This window comes from Ambystoma mexicanum, chromosome 2p (genome assembly GCF_040938575.1).
Source record: "Ambystoma mexicanum isolate Mex_15411 chromosome 2p, UKY_AmexF1_1, whole genome shotgun sequence".
NCBI lineage: Eukaryota > Metazoa > Chordata > Amphibia > Caudata > Ambystomatidae > Ambystoma > Ambystoma mexicanum.
This window is the reverse complement of record NC_090923.1, coordinates 42,619,136-42,638,371: the sequence shown is the minus strand read 5'-3', so window position 1 is coordinate 42,638,371 and position 19,236 is coordinate 42,619,136.

Sequence of the window (19,236 nt, the reverse complement as noted above, 5' to 3'; positions counted from 1 at the left end):
TCCCTTTGACAGTTCAGCCAGGCCAGGAACACTCGCTCCCTCTGCTGGAAAAAGCAGCTGTGGGAGTGCTCAGTGTTTCACTGGGCTGGCTCCTCGGCTCCTCCATAATGGGTGAGGGGGCCACTGGGTGGATGCCCCCTTGCCCATTATGGATGAGCTGCCAGGCTCGGACCGACCTATAGGGCAATAGGGCGATGCCTGTACCAAAAATGCTAGTGTAGGCCAGTCAAAATGGGCCACTTTTTGGCCACTTTGGGCCAGTTTGATGAGTTACTTCACTATGCAGCTAGTAGTTTTGATCATTGTCATTGTTGCTGAATAAATATTCTTTAAATATCCCAATTTGCTTACATTTTAACAACCCCCTGCACACCCGGTTACTATTCAAACAGTCTGTGACTAAAGGAATGAATATCCTATTGCCTATTGCCCTATTGCCTATAGGGCGATGCCTGTACCAAAAATGCTATTTTAGGCCAGTCAAAATGGGCCACTTTTTGGCCAATGTGGGCCAGTTTGATGAGTTACTTCACTATGCAGCTAGTAGTTTTGATCATTGTCATTGTTGCTGAATAAATATTCTTTAAATATCACAATTTGCTTACATTTTAACAACCCCCTGTACACCCGGTTACTATTCAAACAGTCTGTGACTAAAGGAATGAATATCCATTTGCAATTGCGGGCCACTTTTTCATTGGTGTCTGAGACAGTTTTATGGTGCAGTCCAACCATGTGGGCTGCCACTGCCCATTTCCTCCAATCTAAAAAAAAAGAAGAAAATGCGGGCTCTCACCCCCCCCTGGGATGCGGCCGTGCTTCCCAGGGGGGGCGCGGCCCACAGTTTGAAAACCTCTGCTCTAGACCAATACCATAATGCCCCCTCCTCCCTCCACATATCAAGATGCCCCTTCCTCATTGCAGACCCACACCAGGAAGCCCACGTGCCTCTCCTGAACCACACGCAGACAGCCCCAGCCGACCCCCTCTAAAACCACCCATCCTAAACACACCCTCATCAAACACTAAATTACTCTATCAGCCTCCTTTGGTCAGTTAAACACCACCATCCACTGTCCCATTCCTTTCACATTGAATAGCTGAACATTATTTCTAAAGTAAATGTAATTTTCCGCTCCTCGTCTCAATCTGGTGTCTTGCAGGAACGTTCACGGTATTCCGAGGTAAATGCAAATTGTATTCTCAGCAAGCCAAGAGCACACAGATTGCTGCTGCTCCTGCAGCCTGGCAGCCAGAGCCTTCCCGGTTCCAGCTCAGAAAATGACGATAAGGGACAAAACCAGGGCGGACGCTCCATCGGGGGTCTTGCAGAAACGTTCCTGATATCCCGAAGAAAATGCCCATCCTAACCGCTGAAAGCCAAAAGCATGCAGATTCCAATTGCACTTGCACTGGCAGGCGAAGCCTTCCCACAATTCCTGCTGCTCTTGCAGCCAGAGCCCCTCTGAGTTCCAGCTCAGTTCCGTCTGGTGTTAAAATGCCCACCTTAACCATTGCAACTGTCACGTCCGCTCCCTCTAGGGGTCGGCGCACGTGGTCTTTATGGCACAGGTGGAGACGCGTTTCATGCATCGCCTCTATTTCCTCCGACATGGAGGTAGCAAGGAAGAGCAGCGCACCAGCCTTCCGAATCAGGAAGTGTCGGGTGACTCCGCCCCCAACCTTGGAGAAAGGATTTCCTTCGGCAGCGTCTTCGGATCAGTGCGTTGTACTGTTCGCAGAGGCCACGTTCCTTTCAGACTCCTCTGTCCTCGATCCTCCGCCCTGCCAGCTTTCCACACACATACACCGGAGGCACTCGTTCCACACTATTCATCTCCTCAGCATGGCCAGGGAATTACTTTTTCCAACTCGCTGAACGGACTACAACTTCCGTGCAAACCATCCTCCATCTCATCAGCAGACATTCAGAATTAAAGGTATATCGCACGCTGGGGTTCTATTTCCGCTATCCCTCTCTTATCTAATCACAACCTAGTTTCTCTCATCAGGAAAATTAGAGATAGCAAGTCCAACTCCCGAAGTCACTCATGGGGAATCGAGACTCGCCCATCGCTTATTCCGAGTTCATGGCACGGCAGGGTTTTCTCCCCCACGAGGGTTTCCCTGACTGCCCCTCCTCGAACTGGGTTTCTTCGGCGCGGGGAGAGGAGGTTAGGTGAGCTTTCCATTCAGCTCTACGAATTCCTACAGGACCAGGTTAATGTTGTGTTGTTGTATATCTGATATCTGCATAAGGACTGTGAATACCGTTCCTTTGGAATTGAAATGAACATAGATTGTTACAGCAACTGCAAGCCAAAGGCATGCAGATTCCGGTTGCTCTTACACCGGCAGCCAGAGCCCACCGGCTCACTAAAATTGCTCACGAAAATCATGACGACGACGGTGGAAGTCACGTGATGAAGAGTAGGCGGACTGTCGGAAGTCACATAAAGAAGAGTAGGCGTGCCATTGCTATGGTCCGTTTCTCGGATGGGAACTAGACACTTCCGTTTAGAGAAGGTGCATTCACTGATCCTCTCAGTGCTCTCAGCAAGATAGCGCCGATGAGCGACACAGGAAAGCTGGAGCGTCACTCTATCTGTTTTCGCTCCATGCTAACATGTGTCCACGGCAGCGTTGTCATATAGAGCTGTGCCGGCAGCACGGGCGAGCTGAAGGACACGGCTCACAGTGTGGAGTAGGCCGACAGGCTCCCGAAATACAGATATTTAAGGTAACGGACCCAACGGCAGGCCCTGTAACGGACCCAACGGCAGGCCCTGCAATTATGCTAGCAGTCCCAGACGACTACACGCTATTAAGACTTGATCGCACCACCTCTAGAGGTGGAGGTCTTGCCATTATAGCCAAAACTAAATTTACTATCACAATCGAATCTCCTATCAATGCTAGCTCCTGTGAATCTCTTACAGCTAAGTTAACCCTCTCTAGCACCCAATCCATTTCCATTCACGTTATCTACCGACCACCGGGCCCTTTAGGATCATTCGAAGAAGACCTCACAGACATCTTATCAAACAACCTCAAAAACTCCTCACAACGCATCCTACTAGGAGACTTTAACCTTGGTTTTAGCGACTCTGCAGACGCCAATGCTAGTATTATTAACAATACCCTAGAGGAACTGGGCTTCACCCAGATGATTACCGAACCTACCCATATCAAAGGGAGAACTCTGGACTGGCTAGCTGTGCACAACTGCCCAGTCCTGGTCTCTGCCATACTCCCACAGCCTTGGACAGACCACTATTTGATCTTGTTTACCCTAAAGACAACCCCAGCACAAGCCAGTACTATAGCTCCACCCATCCAATCCCGTAACAAAAAAAACATCACCTTGGAAAACCTGATACCGCTTATCACACCTACCTTGAATGCCATCCTGGACCACACTGATCCACTCACGATGGTGGATATCTATAATAAAATCATGCTCTCATCCCTCGACGCTATAGCCCCTTTGAAGCTAAAAAAGAGCAAGCCCCGGAAACACATTAACTCCTGGTTCTCGCCTCATCTCAAAGCCCTCAGACAAGAAAAGCGACGATGTGAGAAAATCTGGCGAGCGTCCCCCTCAGAAAAAAATAAAAAAACTTGAGTAGCCTAGCCTCCCAATATAAAAAAGAAATTATACTGGCTAAACAATCGTCATTCAGCACGCGGATCTCACAAGCCAAATCTAACACCAGAGAGCTTTTCACAATACTTAAAGAGATCGAATCCCCGATTCAAATACCTGACTTGTGTATTAAAGATAAAAATTGGTGCACAGGCATTCAAAATGCCCTAGCGAACAAAATCTCATCCCTTAAGACTAAAATAAGCACTAAAAAAGAATCTCTACTCCCCTCCACCAAACAGAGTACCGCCTCCCACAAAAAGGTTTACCCGACTCAATCCGCCCCCCTAGCGATTAACCCATCCTTCTACTTCCACAAAGTATCCACCAAAGAGGTAGAGAATACTATTCTCACCCTTAAACCCTCAAACTGCCATGGAGACTTATGCCCCGCTCAACTGATTAAGGATGCTGCCCGTGATCTCGCACCATTTATCACCAAGCTAATAAATGTGTCTTTCACGTCAGGCACCGTACCTAACAACTTAAAACAGTCTTGGGTCCTCCCTCTGCTTAAAAAACCGAATCTGGACCCATCCACCCCCACCAATTACCGCCCCATTACCACAGTACCTTTCCTCCTCAAAATCATCGATAAAATAGCATACCAACAGATCCAACACTACCTTGAGCACTTCCAACTCCTAGGCGTCCGCCAATCAGGCTTCAGGCCACAACACGGAACAGAGACCGCACTCATAGACCTCAAGGCACAGATAGATGAGCTGAGAGACCAGGGGAAGACAGCACTATTGCTTCTCCTTGATCTCTTTGCGGCCTTCGATCTGGTCGACCATGAGATCTTGTGCAACCACCTACAAATAGCTGCCCACTTCTCTCAAGATGCAACTAACTGGATCCAATCTTTCCTCAATAACCGCACAATGAGAGTCTTCTCATTAACAGCATCAGCCGACCCTATCCCGATCACATGCAGTGTACCGCAAGGATCGTGCGTCTCCCCTACACTTTATAACATTTTTACGAAGCCCCTTTTCGATGATCTAGACGATCTGGGTATCACATACACTAACTACGCTGATGATACCCAGATCCTCATCCCATTGTCGGGGGATTATGATAAGGATTTGGCCTTCGTTAATAAAGTGTACCTCATCATCCAGGCATGGATGGCCGCACACGGACTATGCCTGAATGATGACAAGACGGAACTTCTCATTCTAGGCTCCACACACCTCCTTAACAAACTGGGCCACAAATACTCCTCATTCATAATTGACAACAACAAAATCATGGTAGCTAAGGAGGTTAAAACCCTCGGATTCTATCTAGATTCCACCCTTACCCTGAACAAACAAGTGAACGCAATGGCCTCCTCCACCTCTTACACTTGCAAACTTATCAGGGCAGCCAAACCCTTTCTCTCCCCCACCAACTGCACCACCCTGGCCAGGGCACTGATCATGTCCACGTTGGACTATTGCAATGCCTTATATGTAGGCTGTAACAAATATATCTCCAACAAAATCCAAATACTCCAGAACAATGCCCTCAGAGCGGCCATTAGCATCCCGAAGAAAGCCCACATCTCAGATTCCAGAAGAACAGCTAATTGGCTATCCACTTTGGACAAGATATTTCTTAAATCAGTGTCTTTGATTCACAAATGCCTCCACCAAGCAGCCCCCCAATACCTCATCGCTAGATTTACCAGACCCACCCTTCCCCGCCCCATGAGAACGGCCAATTCCAACCTTCTTTTGGTGCCCAGGTTTAAACGTACTACATCTGGGAGAAACAGCTTTCCAGTAAAAGCAGCACAATACTGGAACTCCCTCCCTCCGTCGTGCAGGGAGGACCTACCCTACCACCAGTTCAGAGCTAGGACCATCAACTGGCTCAAATCCCTCGACTCACAATGACTCCTAGAGACCCAGATGTGCCTCTACTATGTGGCGCATCACTGAATGTAAATTTGTTTATAGTATTGCCCTAATGCACATGTTATGTTCGTCACCTACGCATTAATTATAAATATGTTTATAGTACTGCCTTTAATGTACATGTTCTACCCTCCGACTTGGCGTGATATTTCCGGCAATGTAACCCTAGCTGGACCTCGCCACACGTATGTAACGAAGCTTTGCAACCCTCTTGCTGCCTCTGCGCCTGGCTACCTTCGGGTTAGGTGCGCATTACAAATAAATAAAATACAAAATACAAATACAACATAAGCTGGCCTGATCCGCCGCAACCGGTTTCTTTTACAATTCAAGACACAAATGGCCGTTCTAGTAGTGAAGGGGAGCAGCTGAGTAGCCGTTCACAAATACTTCATAAGCAGCCCCCGGTGGGGTGCTAATTTGTCTATGCATGCACAGTATTCATAGAAGTGGACCTGCTCCCAGCAAGGCTGATCGTTGAGCCAGCAAAGATTGAAATAAAGGGCAATTACGTGCAGTTTTCCCATGGCATGCATTTGACTATCCGGAAAGTAGAAAAATGAGAAATTAAACAATAATATGCATGATTAGCGATGTAGGTGAGAACTGGTGTCCCTTCCCTGTACTCCTCGGGTCCTGGAGCCTGGACACTACAATATGTTTATGGTGCGTATTTACCTTTGGGAAATGGTGAACCCTAAGAAGTCACAGTCCTTTTTGGATGGTACTCTTTGCTATGCTATATTAACTGACCTGCACAAGTCAAAAAGGAAGATCTTTCTGGAATCATTCTGGAGTCATGCCCGGTGACTCCATCCTAGAATCATCCATGGGAGTGTCATGATGCCTACCCCCGGGCATCAGGACCAAGCCCATCAGCTCTGGAAGCAGGCATCCAGATACCTTTTAAAAGTCCAACAGCCCCGGCTGGGGGCTGTTTGGGTTCAGTCCTGGTGCCTTAGGTGCCAGGCTCATCATGGACATCAGTCCTGGCGCCATAGGCGCCAGGCTCATAGACTTTACTTACCTGATGCAGACCATGCTGCTAGTGAGTCCAAGCCAATGTGAGGCCTGGATGGGACTATTTTTCTACAGGGACTATTTTTTACTTAGGCGTGGTTCTAGGGAACTTCTTACCTGGAACTACTTTGGAGGCTATTTAAACCACGCCCGAACAACAGCACACGCTTCGCGTTATTCTGCATCCAGCAGCGTAACGCTCACCGTGCCTGCAGTCTGCATCCAGTCTTCTGCCACGCCCACCTCGAACCTGGAGCTCCTAAAACCAAGAGGAAAGAAAAGGACAAGATTAGAAAACAAACTATTTCGAATTCCTCACCTGATTTCGGATCCATCTCGCCTTCGGACCTGGAAGGAACATCATTTCTGTACGCGTCACATCTCCAGCTACAGCGCCGCGCCGTACTCACCAGTCCTCGCAGCATCTTTCGATTCAGCGCTGCCTCCATCATTTCTTCGCCGAACTCCGGCACCCGAGGGACAAAAGAAAACAACAAGGTGAGCCGAGAAAACCAACAAATAAAACACTTATCATCATAGACTTACCTGATTACCACCGGAGGCTTTATTCTATAACTCTCCACATCTTCATGTGCCGCACCTGCAAAGGAAGAGAAAACAACACGTTAAAAACCTGCAACATTTATCGGACGGCGTCGGGTAACACAGACTCTTAGCTGAGCGCCACCAACTGCCACGAGGGGTATCGTCTCACGATATTAGTTGCAAGACAAGGAAGGAAGGGGGGACAAGAGTGAATCATCGGACATATTGAACTCTATGAACTTGATACTTACCAAACTTTGCCAGGAAACCTCAGAGTCAATACTCTCCGGAACTCTCCCACGCCTTCAAACCAGTGAAGTAACTGGCATCAACGCATCCCTGCAATCCACGCAGGATGGAGAGCTCATCATTTAAATACATAAGGTGAGGTTCCTAAAAGGGGATATCGGAGGTGACAAGAAGGGAGAACGAGAACAGTGGGAGGGAGCTATCACTCATATCCACGGGTGGCTAAATCCCTTTCTCCGCTTGCAAGAGAATACTTCTAAGGATCAGGCAGACGAGATTAGGCGGGCCAGTCCACACAGTCATCTTGGCACTACGCATCACGTTGGTGGAGACCGCAGCTGTCCGGGTCCGATCGACGCCCCTGTTGGAACCAGGTGAGCGTAACAGGGAGATCATCCGAAACCACCCTGAAGTATGTGTATAGGCCGAAATATTTAAATGAGATGACTCTAGAGTTATCACAGAAACTACTCCAGGATGAGTTCTGATTACTTCCAGTGATGATCTTGTATTACTCCAGGAGGACCCCATGACAACTTCAGGATGGGTAGTGGGGATAATTCCAGGATGACCCCATGACAACTTCAGGATGGGTGGTGGGGATTATTCCAGGATGACCCCATGACAATTTCAGGATGGGTGGGGATTACTTCAGGATGACCCTGTGACAGCTTTAGGATGGGTTTGAAATTGTGAGCGATTATTGCAGACAACAATGGAAGTGGAAGAAATGCCTGGGGGGTGGATGGAGGGTGTGTGGAAATCAAGAAAGACATCTTGTGGTACAAACAGAATCTGGCTGGTACAGCTCAAAGCACTGCCTGGCAGCACTGAGAGGTAAGGTTAGGCACATCTCACTGCAATGTTCAAATCAGAACCCCTCACCTCGTAAAGGCAGTAAAGTTACAGAAATCATGCCAAGGGAACTTCAGCCCCACCCGCTGCTCTTCATCCAGAGCCCTGGGCTGCCGCCGCACTCGTCCCCCACTCTGGTGGCTGCACATATATCTTCCCCAGGACAAGAGACCTCGGCAGCCAAGCCCGCGTGAGCGTGCAGAAAAACAAGCAAGCATGCGGCTGTGGTCAAAATGGGATTGACATGGGGCTTAATTTCCAACTGGTTGGGCGCATTGCTGTTTTAACAGTGAAAGTCGTGTTGCGCAGATAAGGATGACAAAAGATGGCATTTAATCCGACTTGCTGCTGGCAACTGAATTTGGAAAAAAACATCTGCCTTGAAATTACCTCGGGGTGCACGGCACGGCCACAAATCACTTCTGTTTGGGGGCAGAGGGAGCCAGCATGGGGTTAATACCAGCCAGGAAGACACATAAAGATCCGCTGTTGCTGCAACCAAAATCAAAATAGAAAAAACAAACCACTGGCACCTAAATATACCTGGCGCTTCGAAACACTTTTGAGATGTATAAGCGCCTCATAAATACACAATAAAAAATAAATACCTTTCCGTACATGGCATGGAGTGGTCCTTCCTCCGTGATTCTCTTCCTAAGCACGTATAGATATTCCTACGTGGAAAACATCACGACTTAACAGAAATACGTGAAAAACATGACGCCGTAAAGGCATTTTAGAAAGTATCAGCAAACTTTTAAACAAAACACACAATGCTATAGGGACTTTAAATATGTGATTGATAATGAAAGCAATATAAGGCCTCCCTTTAGCCTTCTCCGCCACACACTACAAAGGGGCAAAGGAACAACTCCCACCCGGGAATGCCAAATGGCCCCCCCATGCAGGAGAAAAGAAATACTGTTAGGCTGGAAATTCGTATCCAAATGCGTCTGTCTGCGTATCCCCATCTGCAGCACATAACAAATCCTCCAACCCTCCTCCCCTCTCCAGCGGGGAGGATAACTATTTGCTGTACTGTTCACTGGAAGTCCCATTGGGAAGGAAGGAACGCGCTGTGCCCAGTTCCACTCCATAAAACACATCTCCCAAGGGCAAATACAGATTTTCCATATTAACGTTATAGAAAGTCAAAATTCTATTACAGACACGGAGGCTAAGGATTCTGCTTTCTTCCTTCACTCAAAACTTGAGCAGCATATAAAAATATAACAGTTTCAACTCATAAAAGAATAATACATCGAAAAACTACATTTCCCTATAAATGTCTTTTGTGTGTAGCTCATTCTTTTTATGTCCATGAAAACAAAAAGCCACTTGACTCTTTCCACCAGTCACAACATACTGTCCTTTATCCTCCTCAACATCTCCTTGTCCTTCCTCTTTCTTTGTCTGTGTCCAACTTTAACTTTACCCTTGCTTCCCAACTGGTAAATGCTGTAATCCTCAACCTTCTATTGTTTCTCATGTTCCTGCATTCTTCACTGCTGTTCCTGAAAAGAAATATGAAAAAAGCACAGTTGAAGTAGGGTGGGTAACCGTTACAACACCTTAATCTGCATCACTAACATAAGCAGTATCATTAGTCACCATCTTAACACAACTATTCAACAAATGTTACATTTTCATATAACGATTACTCGGATGGGATAATGCTTCTTCTCTGTGTCTTTTATAGAATCTTTACTTTCTATAACGTTAGTATGGAAAATCAGTATTCTATGTCAAGAACGGAGGCTTGGATTATGCTTGTTCAAAGCTTACCTACCACCAACGCAGACATCCCCTCTCTGGGTCTGAAATAAAATGGCTTAAATATCGACTCCTTAGACCAGTCTGCTGCCTTGAGCATGTCCTCCGATCTAGCTCCTGCATTAAAGGCCTTAGATGCCATGGCCCCTCTAATAGAAAGCGCCCCGTATGAGCCAGTGTCAATGCCTGCTTGTATCATGCACCAACTAATCCATCTGGCTAATGTTGGTCCTGCAACTCCCTTGAATGGTTTCCTAAGAGCTATGAACAGCTGTGACACACCTGCGGGTATAAGCATATTCGTAATTTCCTCATATTTCTTTAGACACCTGACTGGACATAACTGATACCCGTCTTAGGGCCCGATTCATGGAACATTTTCCTATGGGTTTGCCCCATTGTATAGCATTCCATGAATCAGGCCCCTAGTTCTCCTGCTAACCTGAAAAGTGACCCCTCTGAACGACTTGTTGTCTATCTCTAGTGCTCTCACATCTGAAACTCTCTTGCGGGATATGAGGCCGAGCAGTGTGGCGAGTTTTGTCGATATTGCCTTCCTAGTCAATCTGTCATTATCTGGCCAGATGGTGAACATATTCAGGACTAAATTCACGTCCCAAGTCCGAGTGTACTTGCGTAATGGAGGCTTCAACAGCCTCAGTCCTCTGAGGAGTCTACATACGAGTGGGTGTTCTCCCAAGGCCACGTTATCTATTTTCGTGTGGCCAGCCGATATGGCTTCTCCCAAGGCCACGTTATCTATTTTCGTGTGGCCAGCCGATATGGCCGATCTACACGTATTTACAGTTCTGTATGCCTTTGCGCCACCAAGGCTGCTAAAAATGTGCATCTGCGTGACATCTGCTCTATTGGGATGAATGTGCAGTTCCACACAACCGTTAGTCCACCTTGTCCAGGCCAGTCTCTAAGCCTTTCTGGTACCTGGCGCCGACGCTTACTCGATAAATTTTGCAGCGTCTACCGATAGTCCTGGCTTCTGACAGGCGCCCGGAAATCACCCATGCGGTCAGTCTGAACTCACCTACCTGGTTCAATGGGTGACATTCTCCCACTGGATTCAGATTCAGTTCCCTGAACTGTGGTAACACCAATGGGTTCTCGAATGACAGTTCCAGAAGGTCCGGGAGCGACACCTGACTCCTCCAGTCTGGCGTTATCAATATTACCATTACCTGCTGTTTCCTGACCTAGGCTATCGTTCTCGGGATCTTAGCAAATGGGGTAAAGGCGTATTCCTTGTCCTGTCCCCACGTTTGCAAAAACGCATCCGTTGCCACCTGTCTTGATATTGGGCAAAATCTTCCTCGGGGCCAGCCCTTTGAGAGCAAAAATACCCAATTCAGCCCAAAATACAGGTTCTATTGTGCTGAGCAGTGATCTCATGCTAGTGACAAATGACACCCTCAAAGCTTTAGCATATTTATTCTAAGCAGTGAATTTCATATACATTTGGTATTCAAGTTAGAGAATATTACAAAGCATAAAACAAAGAGCAATGCAAAATATAGTGAAACATGGAACTTAGATAAACATAGAGAAACATAGAGAAATATAGAGAAACATAGAGAAACACAGTCTTACGTCCCTTTAATCAGCACTGGGGAGACCTTGGGCCCTCATAAGCTAGCTGTAAACAAGCCCCGCTCAGAGGACAATGCTGAAGGACACCGTATGAGCCAATGCCGGGCACCTGTTTCTGCACGAATCAAGTCCACAGGCGATCTCCCCCTGATCCCAGGGCATTCAAGCGTGACTATGGGCTGTGTGACTAGACACTTCCCCCAGGTAGGCGGAACCCAACCAGAAACCATCTAATTTCGTGAACAAGGTGAACCCATGGGCACCAGGTTGTCTAAATAAAAACAATTCTACTAATTTACATCAAAGCATGGCATGTGTTATTCATGCAATCAAAAAGCAAGCAATTCAATCCATATGTATGCTGGTAACTGTAGCTCTGCGTGCCAGTGTGTGGAGGATGGTTGCCCCCACCCAGTAAAAAGCCAACACCTGCTGATTTAACAATGTTTGCCATACAATGCATTGTGTGTATTTAGCAGTCTTGTTGACCTGCCCTATGGCAGACAAAAATGTCTTCATGTCTAAAATCCTGCCATCTTCAGTTGGCTGTCAATACTTGTAGCAGTGCTGGGCATATCAATGGGCCCCACTAGGCCAGAAGTTCTATAGCAGAGCTGGCATCAGAACCCATAGTGGCTAGCTTATTGTGCACAGTTTCTATGTCACAAGCATATAAAGCTCCTGCAATTAATGAATCTAGCTCCCTAGCTACGCGCACTCTAGTGATGGGCCATAGAAATGGACTCCATTTGTAGCAGCTTGGTAGTACTAAGGAAACATTGCCTCATGATAAATCTATGTCTAAGTGTAGCACTGTAATAATGAAGGTGTGCATTACCAGTCTACAATTTACATGTTGTCTTACCACTGGAAAATCTAACAGGTTCACAGTGTCTACCTTCTGTGACTTGGAGAATACCCTTCTTCAAGTGGGATATCTACCATATACAATATTAACTTTAGCCACAAACACCATACTACTATCCGGCAGTGGCTGTTTCATCACACCATGGAAAAAATTCATTTAGTCAAGTTATAGTTCATAAAATCTTGGCGAGAACACTCGCTGCAGTTCTTGGTCAGAAAAAACATCACATTAGACAAATTAAACAAATGGTATCCATTCAGTGACAAAAGATGCCTGACAATGTGCCAGGCCAGTACACTAGCAATTCCATGTGGATACTCGTTTGTAGCGCTTTTCCAAAGAATTATTCCAAATGTTTACAATCAAAAGGTGACTCTTTGCATTAGTGTGCTGGAGACAGCTGTCCCCACAAAAACATGAAACTGGTTGGTTTAACAAAAACCGTGTCACACTCTGTGTCATAAAATCAAACATCAAGTCAGTCATGGTTTCATTTACCTGCCTTAAGCTGGCTGTAAAAGTATCCAGTGTTTCAAAGATTACCATTTCAAATTATAGCTCATACACTTGGCAGCATTACTTCAATTAAGAATCTTAACCTACGCACAGGTGACTTTGATGTGCGCACTCATCTTATCTCAAAATAAATTACGCTCCTGCTTGCATAATTCTGCTGCCCCAACAGTTCATAAATCATTCTCCTGCCTACGTGCAATGTAGAATATTTTTTTTTCTTCAAAAAACAAAACATCTCTGGTTAAAGCCATTCAGTTGGAAGAGTAAAACCATTTGGTTTTTTCAGATTCATCTCAACAGTGCATTTAAAAACCATTTTTCAATGTGTTAGCATTCAATTGCTGTGTCACACAGCTGTATGTGGTGCCTGATGTTACAGTCCACAATTCATTGTCCATAGTCCTTTAAACAAGAAAGGGCAAAACATGTCATTTAAATGTGTAGCATCAAATACTTGATAATTAGCCAAGTCTGCATCGTGCCAGTTCAGCAAAAGTTATTACTCTGTTGGACACTATTCGCAGGTTACAGCATTGAGTGCGGTGCAGGGCACGTTAAAGTTGAAATAGCATGTCGCAGTGGCTTGCTTTCTCTGAGAATGCGTCTGACCCTTCTTTGATCAGTGTCACCCACAAACTGCATATTAATTTCTGATATTATGAAATGTCTTGTCGTGCTTTGCCTAGGCAAAATACAAACAGAAATGTTAGGATGTCATCAAAACTTCAATATCAGCGTTATCCACCCCTTCCCATAATACCACCCCCATCTTCAAAAAGTCTCATCAGGTAACTACACACTTTGTCATTGCTACTGCAATTATTTATCACCTTTCTGCATGTTTCTGGGGGCTTATTTACACTCAACCATACGGGGTGTAACTGCCTAATCACAAACTCATTTGTGCAATGCAATCATAGCTGGTCAATGGTACCTCAGACTGATCTGTGCTTTTACAAAGCCATATAGTAAGTACACAGGTCGCAAAATGCGTTTCTTTTTCACCAAAGCGATCACAAATGCCAGGCGCCAACTTGCTTCCAGTGTCCCATGATCTTGGTTTAGGTTGCCCTGCTGGCATCACTCCATTTTTCAAAGGTAAAGTCTTTCAGTCCAATACCGCTTGCAGTTGTACGAGCAGCTTTGTTTATTTATCTTTCTTTTCTTAGCAGTGTCTTTTCAAGCCTCTGGTTTTTTCACTTGTCATTTTTTTCAAAGGGCGTTTGCTGTTTTTGAACCACCCCTTTGAGTGCGATAGTCTAAGCCAGTTTCTTTTGTTGCTTCAACAAATCATTCATTCTTGCACTAAGCCGTGTGGCTTCTGGACCATGGCTAATGTGCAGTGTTCATGTTGTACTTCAAAGCCCCGCTCTGCATGTTGTCTCTTGCAAAACGGCTAAGCACTTTTGTCAGTTTTGCTTCCATCTGGAATGCCATAATGTCTTTGTCAGTTACTCCATCCCTGGCAATGTAGCTTGCAGTTTGCCAGATGTGTATTTTCTCTTCTCAAAGCGCCTAGAGGTTTCTTCTCCAGTGCACAGCGCTTTACTTCAGTTCACATCACATGGAGCATTGGAATGCAGCTTGCACAGCAATAGCGTTTTACTTCACTTCACATCACATCACATGGGAATGCGGTTTGCACAGTAATGTCTGTTGGAATGGGCAGCTGTCTTTTCTTGGCCCATTCACAGATGCATAGGTAAATGTTCAGATGTGATGTGCCCGTCTGCCATCCTGCATGAAGCCTTTGCTCCGTACCACAGTTTACTGGGCAAATTCTTTACTTTTTGAACAGCTCTCTGTTTTTGCTCCCCCTTCCTCAGGAATGCAGGCATGTTTATCTTTCGTGTGCACCTGGCAGCGCCATTAGCACGCAGCTTATCTCTTTTGCCTATAACTCTTATACTGTGGCGGCTTCACTCGTTTTAGACAGTTCATCCAGATTACCTCTTTCTTGTACTGTTTCTGCTTTTGTTTGCCTTCACGCACCTCGCCCAAGACAGCTTCAAGGCACAAGCTCTGCACACACAGCAAGACTCTTGTTTTTTCAAAAGCGGCACTTTTCTTGTCATTTTTCTACTCCATGTAATTTTGCAAAATGTCAAAGCGTCTTTTTTTTCTTGTAATGTGCGATCTTTCAAGAGAACTCACAACCCATTAAATCTTTGTGCTATCTTATCACACACAGATGTTTCATTCTGTTGTACCATTGCCAAACTATAACCACTCAGTTCAGTGCATTTAAAAAATAAAAATGCCATATTTAGTGCAGCTCCCTGCACGTTTTTTTTTCTGCAAGAACAACCCACACTCTATTGCTTGTGGGCTGTTTAATGTGTCAACAACATTTTTCCCCATGTATCACAGTCAACAGGTCACTATTTCCAAATCATACATCACTTATAAGGCAACAGCACAAATCCATGGCATAGCATGGGGACAGTCAAAAATACTCCAGGGGCAATTTAGAAAAATATAAATTGTTTTTCTCCCCAACCATTGCAAGCTGATTCTGCAATTTCAAATCAGTACACAAAAATCGAAAATCCAAATAACATTCACTCACTTTCCTTTTAAGTGAGTCTCTCACCCAATATAAGCATGGCACAGCCTAAAATGCAATATAACCATTTTAGTGTGTTTCCTTTAAACAGAATTTGCCACCATTAGCACATGGAATTTTACAGTTGCCAAAAGAAAGAAAAAACTCTTTAGGCTCTCAGCACAGATGTTACTCATTCTCCTAAGCATGGCTCATTCCCCTTCCTCATTATTCAGGAATGCCAACCCTTCAAAAGCATACATCAAAAAAGCGAACCTTCGCCTCCGAACATTACAGCCCCCACTCGCTAGCACACTGGGGCTGAGTCAATGGTTAAATCACTATTCACAATTTGCATGTCAAATCCCTGCAATTATTTTTTTTTTTCCTGCCCTCATGACAGAATAGAGATGAGAACTCCGTCTCACTATGCATTCCAAATTACAACTTTAAACTTGGGAAACCACATGATAAAATTCTTTTTCTAATTGAGCATACATCTTTCTTAACCATTCATCGGAGTGCTTTAAACAAAGCCATTTCCCGCTCGTTTATTGCCTTGTACTCCCTGGCACCAATCCCATGCAATAAGTCGGTCACGACTGATTTACTGAAGGGAGTCTTAACCACACAAGCTATCGGCCACGGCAAGCCGACACAACATTGCTGCCTTTTGAAGTCTCAGAGCTGCAGTGAGACCATCAAGGAAATGCGACAGCCTGCTCCCCACTCTACACTGTGTTCTCTCACACCATTTGTCATGTCAGCATGGCACTGCTCTTCACAAATCCCACAAAGCTGCCACCAAATGTCTTGATATTGGGCAAAATCTTCCTCGGGGCCAGCCCTTTGAGAGCAAAAATACCCAATTCAGCCCAAAATACAGGTTCTATTGTGCTGAGCAGTGATCTCATGCTAGTGACAAATGACACCCTCAAAGCTTTAGCATATTTATTCTAAGCAGTGAATTTCATATACATTTGGTATTCAAGTTAGAGAATATTACAAAGCATAAAACAAAGAGCAATGCAAAATATAGTGAAACATGGAACTTAGATAAACATAGAGAAACATAGAGAAATATAGAGAAACATAGAGAAACACAGTCTTACGTCCCTTTAATCAGCACTGGGGAGACCTTGGGCCCTCATAAGCTAGCTGTAAACAAGCCCCGCTCAGAGGACAATGCTGAAGGACACCGTATGAGCCAATGCCGGGCACCTGTTTCTGCACGAATCAAGTCCACAGGCGATCTCCCCCTGATCCCATGTGTGCATGGATGTTTTATAATCTCTTGCTGTCAGTCACCATGACGCATAGTTCCAGAACTCTCTCTGTGAGGCTGGTTCATGGAAAAAACCCAGCTCTCTCTGAGATGCTCCCTGCTCGCTCCTACCCCCTCCCTTGGTTCCCATCTGCGCTGGCTGAGGAATGTCTTATCAGTACCTTCCCAGAGAAAAGGAAGATTAGCTTGGAGCCAGGCCTACCGTTAGTGAGGCTGAATATTCTAAGGGAAGCAGGGATGTATTAACCCCATCTGCAAGCTCTAAAAGGCATGCACTCATAGCTTAGTGTTTATAGCGCTTAAGACTGGCTATCTAAGCGCTATATAGGTGCCATGATGTTCCAAACACTCCAAAAATACCTATTAGCTACATAGCTAGGGGCCCTCCCTGCCTGTCTATCAACAATGCTTAATTTGACCTATTTCATACTAGGCCTGCATATTCCTTGTAGCTCACTACTGCATAATGAAAGTGCTACAACAGACTACTGTCAGCATTTTTAGCACATACCTTGAATACACTATTGGCTTTCAGCGGCTAATGCTGTCATCTAAAGCCCTGATTGGCAAGGTTGCAATTTCGTGTATCACTACACCACCTCTGCTGGATTGGGCCTCCAGCTGACAAATCGCTCCAGCTGCCTATTCAGTCAGGATGCAAACAGATCTGTTCTGCAAGGGCCTCTCAGTACCATCAAGGTCTCAAAAACTGTCCTGTCCTGTTGCCAGTCACTGGCGTCCCTCAGGTGTCTCAAGTTCCAGTCTGCTATAAAATTCTGCAGCCCTAGAAGATACTTTACTGTGACGCTATGTCACATATCGCCCATGGAAAGTATGGAGGAGATGGTCGATATGGAAGGACTGATTTATTCCATGCAACGCACAGCGCGTTCTAGTCTTCCTGTATTAGCCGCCTTAAAGACCAGCAGATGAGAAGCACCTGTGCGTTACAACTTCTTTACTTTGTACCCGCAAGTAAGTTTGCTTACGCTCACTCTTGTGTTCCCTCCCCGGTTTCTGCTTACCTTGTTTGTCGTTTCTAGTGGGTTTTGGTTCCCACTTGAACGGCTCCTTGCCTCCTTCCGTTCTGGTCTACTTACCTCTCCTGTTTGCCTCTCTCTCAGCCCTTCCTGCTACTGCTGTACTCTCTTCCGCGCTGGGCGGTTCCCCAGCTTTCAATGTTTTCTGTGAGCGGTGTCTACCGTCGGAGCCGTGTATTCCTGACACACGGTCCTTTCCTTGTGTTCCATTATCTTCGTGTGTTTACCGCACGCCAGCTGGACCTCTACCCGGACAACAAGCAACCGTCTACTACGACATCAACCAGTGCATTCTGGTACTTGTAGGCAATACTACTCTCGCCTTCACTCTTACTGGATTTCTCTACGGACTGCATCAGCTACCATCCATATCAAGTTCTATCAGGGTTTTTTTCATCCAGTTTTTTCCCTGGTTTGGGGTGGGCTCCCTGGAGTACCCGCTGCCGGGCACATAGCCTCTTTGGCAAAGTGGACTCTGGGTGAGCCCGTCCTTCTCTCTTCACATCCAAGAGCAAGATCGAAACCAAGTCCACAAGAACCACCTGGAGAGAAAAGAAGGAAAGTTCTACAGACAAATCTACTGCGTCTCCAACAGATTCATCAGGTGAGGAGTGGGCTAGTGGGGCTAGTTCTATAGACACTGTAATTGATCAACCTGTCAAACCTGAGACGCTAACCTTGTTTTCCAGGCACATGTGCCAGAAATCTTTTGCCAACTCTGCTAACAACCTGGACTTCATACCTCCTAGCCTGTTTATGTATCGTACTGCTGAGATGTTGTCCATCTTCAGTAGCACGCAACAGTTCACCTTGTCCTGGGTCCAGCATCTCACTGCCAAAGGACCCCACCGGTAGTTCTAGGCAATTGATGTGGAGCTCTAGTTGTTCCACTGACCACCTTCCTCACATTGTCAGATCTCTGCACCGAGCGCCCCATCTCCAGCGGCTAGCATCTGATTCTATAATTAGGTCTGGGGATGAGCCAAATATCGCTCTCCCATTCCAGGCTGCCATGTGGTCAAACCACCATCACAGCTCCGTTCTCACCTCCGCGGAGATTGGCACCTTTTGTTCGTAAAATAACCCTCTCTTCAGGTGTTGGATCTTTAGGCGCTGCAGAGCCGTGTAATGCAGTGGCCCCGGAAAGATCGCCTGAATGGTTGAAGCTAGTCTTCCCACCAGTCTGGCTGAGTCTCTGAGAGATAGTTCCCTCTTGCAATTATCAAGCTGATCTCCTTCTTGATCACATTTGCCTTGTTCATGGGCAGGCTGAGCGTGTCTGTCTTCGTGTCTACGACAAACCCTAGGAACTCAATCATCTTTACCAGTACTAAGACAGATTTCTCCCAGTTTATTAGAAACCCTAGTTCCTGTAATAATTGGGTTG